We start from the raw sequence: 8528 nt of genomic DNA, 5'->3' as shown, positions 1-8528 counted from the left end.
CAGAACAGGGCAGTGATAAGAATGATACCTAGGAAGATGGGTAATTTTTGCATCCAGGTAAAGCAAGCACCACTTAGGATTCACAAAGAACCTATCTATCCTCTCTTGAAAACCAAAACAATCAAAACCTCACTCTCACTCACTCTTTCATGGCCACGGCCATGGCCACGCACCTCCAATCCCATCACTGCGTCTCCCCCAAGTTCCCTTATCTCCGAAACACTAACCTCACTCCTTGATTCTTGTCTCTTTTTCCCAGGAAAGTTAAGGTTCTCACGTTCCTGGAAAAGTTCAGAGGCCGAGACCGAGTGTTCTACTTCGTTTGTTGCTTTCGTAAAAATAATTCCAAAATCGAAACAATTTTGGTTGACGAGAATGAGAATGAGCGGCCTCCGTTTGATCTTAATCTTGCCATCGTTCTTGCTGGTTTCGCATTCGAAGCCTACACTAGCCCCCCTGTAAATGCTTTTTTCTTTTCAAATTGTTTAAGAATTCATATATATATATATATATATATATAGCGTTTGAAACAAATAGAAATTCGAAGAATAACTAATAAGAGTAAAGAATTACGAGATTGAAAATTTGAGTATTGGATATTGAATTTTGTTTTTTGAAAATTTGTTATTTTAATTTTTCTTAGTATGCTTCAAGAGATACGAGATTGAAAAAATGACTATTGGATTTTGAAAAAAATGTTTCAGTGCTAGGCGATCAGTAGAAAATTAAGTACAGAAGCATATTAAACGCTACACTAAAAATTCAACTTACTTTTTTTTTTGAGGAAAAGGTAAGGAAATTTTATTGAATCAAATCCGATTGGAATACATTATCCAAATCACTAGGTAGAGATTCTACCCATACATCTGTGTCTACAGATATAATTGCTCTCCTAGCTAAAGCATGCGCCAACCTATTCCCTTCCCTCCTAACGTGATTGAACTTGCAAGAACGGAGCGACGCCTCTAGACTCTTGCACTCATCAATCACATGACCAAATAAAGTGCTACAGCTCCTCGCGATGTTCAGAGCAGCAAGAACCCTTGAACAATCCCCTACTATCTCCACATCAAACAAACTCAGCTCTTTGGCGAATAACAGGGCCCGACGAGTAGGCATAGCCTCTGCCAGCTCCACCGATTGAACCAAAGGAATTTTTTGACTCAAAGCTGCGATCACTTGGCCTTAGGAATCACGGAACACCACTCCAACACCCGCGCAACCAGACGTGTCAAAGAAGGCCGCATCAAAGTTTCCTTTGTATACCGATTCCATCGGCGGAGACCAAGACACCAGAGCACTCCGAGAAGGACCCTGTGAAGGCTGAGAATTCGCGTTGAGAAAATCCACAACATAAGCCTTAGCTCGACTGCCCAACTCGTGAAGAGTCCATGATGGCTGCTTCTCCCTGAGCCTATTACGCCGCTGCCATAAACTCCAAGCTGTGGTGCAAAACAGAGCAACCCGAAACTAAGAACATTTCAGCATCACTGCCTCAAGCGAGTCCCAAAACGATCGATACCGTTTCTGAAACAAGGGAGCAAAACCTGGATCAGACTTCCAAACAAACTGAGCATGGTCACACAGCCATAAACTATGCAGCAACGTCTCCTGATGATCCTCACAAAGATCACAGGTTTCATCGATGGGAATATGTCTAGCACGCAAATTCTGTTTAGTCGGAAGCGCATCTTTTGCCGCACGACAAATGAAATGTTTTATCTTATTAGGGGCTCGGATCTTCCAGATTTTTTTCCAAAAGTGCTGCTGCTCAATACCTGAGGAAGAGCTTGGTTGAGAGCTAAAATTTTTCGAAGCCAGGAATCTATAAGCACTACGAACACTGAAGGAACCATCAGAAGTCAGGGGCCAAACCAGGAGGTCTTCAACACTACCAGCACTGACTTGAATCCGACTTACCATCTCTGCCTCCCATGGATAGAAATTCTCCTCAAGCTTTCCCGGATCCCATATTCGAGTATCCGGATAGAACAACTCACTAACCCAAGACACAAAAGACTCTCTTCTTGGAGAAATAATTTTGTTGTAGGTCGGGTTTGGGAGCCATCTATGCTTCCACACATCTATCCCATGACCACTGCCCACACGCCAGATAGCACACTTCTCAATGACCTCCCGGGCTTGTAAGATACTTCGCCAAGCATATGAACACTTTTGAGGAATTGAAGCGTCCATAATACTCCCATGAGGAAAGTATTTCGCACTAAACACCTTGTAGAGCAAAGTGTCTTTTTGATGGATCAACCGCCATACTTGTTTAGCCAAAAGAGCATTGTTAAACTTTTGGATATCTCTGAAGCCCATCCCACCAATCGACTTAGAAGAGCACAAGGAACTCCACTTCACCCAATGTATTTTTTTTGAATCACCTTGCCCCCACCAAAATTTGCGAATCATTATTTCAATATCCTTACAAGGACTGATCGGCAATTTAAAAACACTCATCGAGTACGTAGGAATGGATTGAATTACAGCCTTAATCATAACCTCCTTTCTTGCTTGAGACAAAAGCTTTTCCTTCGAACCTTGCAACCTCACCCATATTCATTCTTTCACCTTAGTAAAACAAGCCTTCTTTTCCCTGCCAATAAAGGATGGAAGCCCCAAGTATTTTTCATAATGTTGAATGGCAGGGACATTAAGTGCCACTTTGATTGCATCTTGCGTTTGTGTATCTGTATTTCCGCTGAAAAATAGCGTAGTTTTCTCCTTGTTAATCATCTGGCCTGAAGCCACTTCATAGATGTCCAACAATGACTGGATCTTAATGCACTCCTCCAATGTCGATCTGCAAAAGATAAGACAATCATCTGCAAAGAAAAGGTGCGTAAGTTTTGGACCATTCCTACATAAGGAAAAACCCTCAATCTCTCCGTCCAAGGCTGCTCTCCTGAAAATAGCATTTAAACCCTCCGCACAAAACAAAAATAAGAAAGGAGAGAGGGGATTGCCTTGTCTTAAGCCTCTAGAAGGAGTAATTAAACCCTTCGGCTCTCCATTAACAAGGATTGAATAAGTCACAGTACGAATACACTCCATAATTAAAGCCACCCAAGAATCCTGAAACCCCATCTTCAAAAGAATCTTCTCAAGAAAAACCCATTCCACTCAATCATAGGCCTTACTCATATCAAACTTTAGGGCCATAAAACCTTTCCTCCCTGAGCAATTAGTCTTCATATGGTGTAAAGACTCAAAAGCTATCAAGATATTATCAGTAATCAATCTATCAGCAGTAAAGGCACTCTGTGTTTCTGAAATAATGGAATTAAGCAAAGGTTTAAGGCGATTGGCTATCACCTTACTAATAATCTTATAAATCACATTACATAAACTGATAGGCTTAAAATCTGAGACCTTTTTTGGATTATTAACTTTTGGAATCAAAGTAATGAAAGTATGGTTAATAGATTTCAAGATAGAACCTGAATTTAAGCTGGACAAGACCGCTTGATGAACATCCACTCCTACGTCCGACCAATAGGTTTGATAAAATAATGGAGGCATACCATCTGGCCCTGGAGCCTTCAAAGGTGCCATCTCCTTAATAGCAGCATCTATCTCATCAGAAGTGTAAGGACGTGCTAACTCTACCCTCATCTCTTCAGTAACAATTGTATCAACCCCGTCAAGGATACGATCAAAATCATAAGGATGTGAGGTTGAAAATAATTGAGAGTAGTACTCAATAAGCAAACCCGAAACTTGGTTCTCCTCTTCATGCCAGACACCTTCATCGTCCTTTAAACCCTTAATAAAGTTTTTCCTCTTCCTTTGAGTGGCTGTCCCATGAAAAAATTTCGTATTTTTATCCCCACTTTGCAACCACTGAATACGAGAGCGCTGTTGCCACATCTTCTCCTCCTTTTCATACAAAACTGAAAGTTCGGATTTAATACGAGCTGCTTCCTCATAGCTCCCAGATCTGACCGACTCCATCTCTGCCTTCCATAATTGTTCTTTAAGCTTCTTTATATTATTCTTTACACTTCCAAAATGATCCCGGTCCCACTCCTTCAACCTCTTTTTACACTTCTTCAATTTCTTCGTGGCAACATACATAGGAGTACCCACGACATTACAATCCCAAGCTTTTGTGACAATTTCCTTGCACCCCGGATCTGTCAACCACATTGCCTCGAACCTGAAGGGTTTCCTTCTCCACCTTTGCGCCTCCCCATTAGAATCAAGAGCAAGGACAATTGGCCTGTGATCAGAAGTAAAACAATGCAGATGACGAATTCTAGCAGTGGGAAACTTAGCCAACCAATCATAATTAGCCACCCCCTGGTCTAATCTTTCCCAAATCAATTCATTACGCCGTCTTCCATGCCAAGTAAAATCCGGCCCTGAGTACCCTAAATCCACAAAACCATATTGGTCCAATACATCTCTGAACATTTGCATTTGATTATGAGCTCTCGGAGCGCCCCCTTTTTTTTCCTCTACCTCAAGCAATTCATTACAGTCACCGAAGCAAACCCAAGGAAGCTTTGGTTTGGAATTAAGCATTCGGAGCATATTCCATCCTTCAATTCTATGATTAGTATCCGGCTCTCCATAAAACCCCGTTAATCGCCAAGCACTCTCTGAATTTCCATCTACAATGGAGTCAATGTGATACTTCGAAAAGCTATCCACCCAAACCTTTGCATCCCCTTTCCAAAGCAAGGCTAATCCCCCCCCCCCCTCGCCCATCAGTTGGGACAACAAACAAATCATCAAACACTAACCTCTCCTTAATACTAACCATCTGTTCCCTATCTGACCATGTTTCAGACAAGAACACCACCATGGGATCTTGAGCTCGTATAATATCGACAAGCTCTTGAACTGCAGGACGGTTCCTAAGCCCCCTGCAGTTCCATGCTAAAAGTTTCATTGTTGTTGGCGGGGTTGGTCTCCAGCCTCCACCGATAAATCATTGCTACAAACTGCCCTTCTCTTCTTGCTGCCTTCAACATCCTCCATCTCTTCATCAGTGTCCCGATTCACTCGTTTCATCAACAGAGATTCCTGCACTTCCTTCGACTTGTTTTTCTGCCGTGGCTGTCTTTTCCAAGTACCAGTTAAATTCTCCTTCCCCAAAACAGCATCATCTTCCTTATTCATTGGTTTGACAACCACGTGGCTACCATGTTTGCAATGTGATGTAGGAATCTTTTCCGTATCCAAAGCTGTAGTTGCCACATATGGATCACTAATGGGTAAGCCAACTCCTTGACCGACACATACTCCCTCTGAGGTCATCATTGGTTCATTAGTGGACAAATTCAGGTCCTTGTCTATTTCCTGTAAGTGAGTATTGAATAAAACAGGATCAGTTAAAATATCTTTATTAGTTGGTACAGGGATTACCTCTTCATCATCTGCATGCAATGGATTTTTACTCCCCATAGTATTCTTTGTCCTTATGTCCTCCTCATCATTTAGTTCAGTGAGTCGAAGAGTTGAGGGAGCCTTATGTGGCCTATGATTTTTCTGATCAGAATTGGCCCCGCCCTGCTTAGTTAAGGGTTGTGACTTGTAGAATCTCTCCATCGTAGCTCGCATCCACCCCCCATATTGTTGCTCCTCCTTTCGTAAACTCCCTTTACTCCTCAACCACATTGGACAATCTTTCTCATCGTGGTTCAAAAGTCCACACCAGTAGCAAAAAATAGGAAGACGTTCATATTGAAAAGATATCCATTCAGGTTTTGATCCTCCCATGTTCACCATTCTACCTCGACAAAGGGGTTGAGATATATCAATATTAATCCGAACTCGAATACACCGACCACGGCAGTCTCTAGAACTAGATTGATCAACACTCTCAACTATGCCTAAGGTTTGGCCGATAGCTTCCGCGGTTACTTTATTCATCCGTCGTATAGGCAGTCCATGGATTTGCACCCAAAAGGAGGCTCTGTCAAAGGCTGCATCCTCCACAGCAGCATCATTCCCAGGTCTAAACACACCGATTAAATATTTGTCGAAGGTCTAAGGTCCCTGTAAAAGAATCCGTTGCACATCTGCTTCATCTTCAAACAAGAGTAGGGCTGTGTTAGAACCAAGTTCTCTGATCTCAAAAGCTCCACCAGACCGCCACATACTTCGAAGGGTGCGAGTGATGGCTTCCATATTAGGTCGCCGTTTTGTGAAGAACTTCACTACTAGAACCTTACTGTTGTCCGATTCAACATCGTGAGGCTCTAAGTCCACAGCATCGGTTTCTTTTATGTTAAGGGTTAAGTTAGCCCAGCGCCCAGTGATGTCTTCCATGGCAGAAGACGATGAAGGACTGGCAGAGGTTCTACCCGGGAAGGAGAAAAAAGGCCCACCTAAGGTAGGCGATGTGTTCCACTGCTTCTAGGGTTTCTCGAGAGAAAACCTAGACGTGAGGAAAAAATTATGTAAACAATCTAAAATTCAACTTAACTAGGCCTTGTACTTTAATTGTATCTTAGTTATATAAAATTGCGCAAATTATTTATTTATTGGAATACAGATAACATAATGCAAGAGAAAAAAAAAAGTTGAAAATTTACTTATTATTGGCATTCTTGGGAAATTAGTCAGTAGAGAATTACTTAAAGAAGTGTTTGGTTTTGATCAATTCTGGTGCGATCTTATGTGTTGATTTTAATTTTTGTTCAGGAAAATGTTGGAAGGTGTGAAGTTGATGCTGCAGGTTGTAAGGCAGTGTATCTTTCGGAGTATGTGTTAATTTTCTGTATTAATAGTTAAAGGCTTAGTGTATCTGTTGTTATTATTAAAAGTATGTAACCGCAAGGGGTTGGCTTAGTGGTTCCTAAGGCCTCATGATATCCATGAGATCTTGGGTTCAAAACCTCTTGCCAGTATCTTGCGGCCATCTCATAAGATTCCTTCCTATAATAACCTAGTGTGTGTGAGACGGAGGGATTGCATACATGCGAGGGAATGGTCAGATACTTGAAGAGTTGGACACCCTCATTTGTAAAAAAAAAAAAAAGTATGTTATTTATATTATGGAGGTGTGTCACTAGTGTGAAATATGGAGAAGCATAGGGGAGGAAGGGTGGACAACATGGATAGTTAGAGGGTTGCATGGGGTTGGTTTATGGAAGAGCATTAAAGGGATTGAGAAAGTAAAAGGAGGTTATTCAATATCCATAGCCATTGTGGGTTTCATTACTTTCTTCCATTCCATCCTCTCATAAGAAATTAGGACGTATTTTCTGAACAAATCAAAATTCTAGTGAGTAATGGTTTGCAAATCCTTTGTTGGCACAATCTATGGTGTGGTGAGTCTTCCATAAAGGACCTGTTCCTTGATCATTTTACTTTGTAGACAATAAAACTTTGTGATCATATTGGCACTTAAGCGTCCAGACTCCAGGACACGAGAACTCTCCTTCACACCCAAACATACAAACCCCAAACTTGAAACAAGCGCATCTCACTCTACCTGAGACAAGTGCATCTCATCGGCAGCAGAAAATTCATTGATGGCAGAAAACCCAGTTGCAAACCCTCACTCTACCGGAGACAAGCGCATCTCATCGGCAGTAGAAACCTATCCGCGGCAAAAAACCCATCGGCGAACACTTAAGTGTTCTGGAATATGATCACCTCTCTCAGCTCTCTCACTATCTCGCACTCAGCTCTATCACTACTCCCATTTATTCATTATCAAACCACATCAATCCACTGGAAATTTTGTTTTTCCCTCATTTCCACATAACCCCAAACTAGATACATAAAACACTTGGAGTTTTATTCCAGTAGAAATCGAGTCTTGCAAACTTGAGATTAGTGGCATTTCTCGTTGAAAATCGAGTCTTAAAGACTCAGTTTTGCTTTGTAGAACTTGAGCCTTTAAGACTTGAGATCTATGTGGCATAATAGTGCATAATAGTGTCCAACTCAGCAAGTAGGAATCGAGTCTTTAAGCCTCGAGTTTCATAAGGAACTTGAGTTTCTAAAACTTAAGATGCTAGTTTCCAACTATCTTTCAAACGCGTGTTAACTTACTAGATTCTATCCCCTTACTATGCTAGAACCCAAATATCCCTGCACAAGTTCATTAAATGGTTTAAAAATAAAAGTTTAAAACCACACAGTATTATTAAAGTATATTATAATATAATATAATATAAATCCTGGCACTATGTCTTCTTCTTCAAAATCAAGTTGCAAACGTTTCTATCGAAAAGAAAAAAAATAAAGAAAGCTAGGCAGCAAAGACCATAAATTGGAGTTGCTGGTTTGGGCAGCCGATGTTAACCTAGTGCTTTGTGCAGATTAGCTCCCAAAAGTCGTTCTTCTTGTTCATGATTCTCAGCTAGCCCACATTTCTTCATCTTTGTTGGAAAGAATTGAGAAAGATAACAAAAACTGAGACTAATAGATGAATTTGGTGGTAAAGGGGTATCTAATGAGAAGAGAAAATAGCGAAAGAGAAAAAAAATGAGAAGGAAAAAAAGAAGAAAGAAGCGAAGCCGGAGAGAGAGAGAGAGAGAAAGAAAAGAGAAAATGATTTT

Source organism: Quercus lobata, chromosome 6 (genome assembly GCF_001633185.2).
Source record: "Quercus lobata isolate SW786 chromosome 6, ValleyOak3.0 Primary Assembly, whole genome shotgun sequence".
NCBI classification, from domain to species: domain Eukaryota; kingdom Viridiplantae; phylum Streptophyta; class Magnoliopsida; order Fagales; family Fagaceae; genus Quercus; species Quercus lobata.
This window is presented reverse-complemented; position numbering follows the sequence as displayed.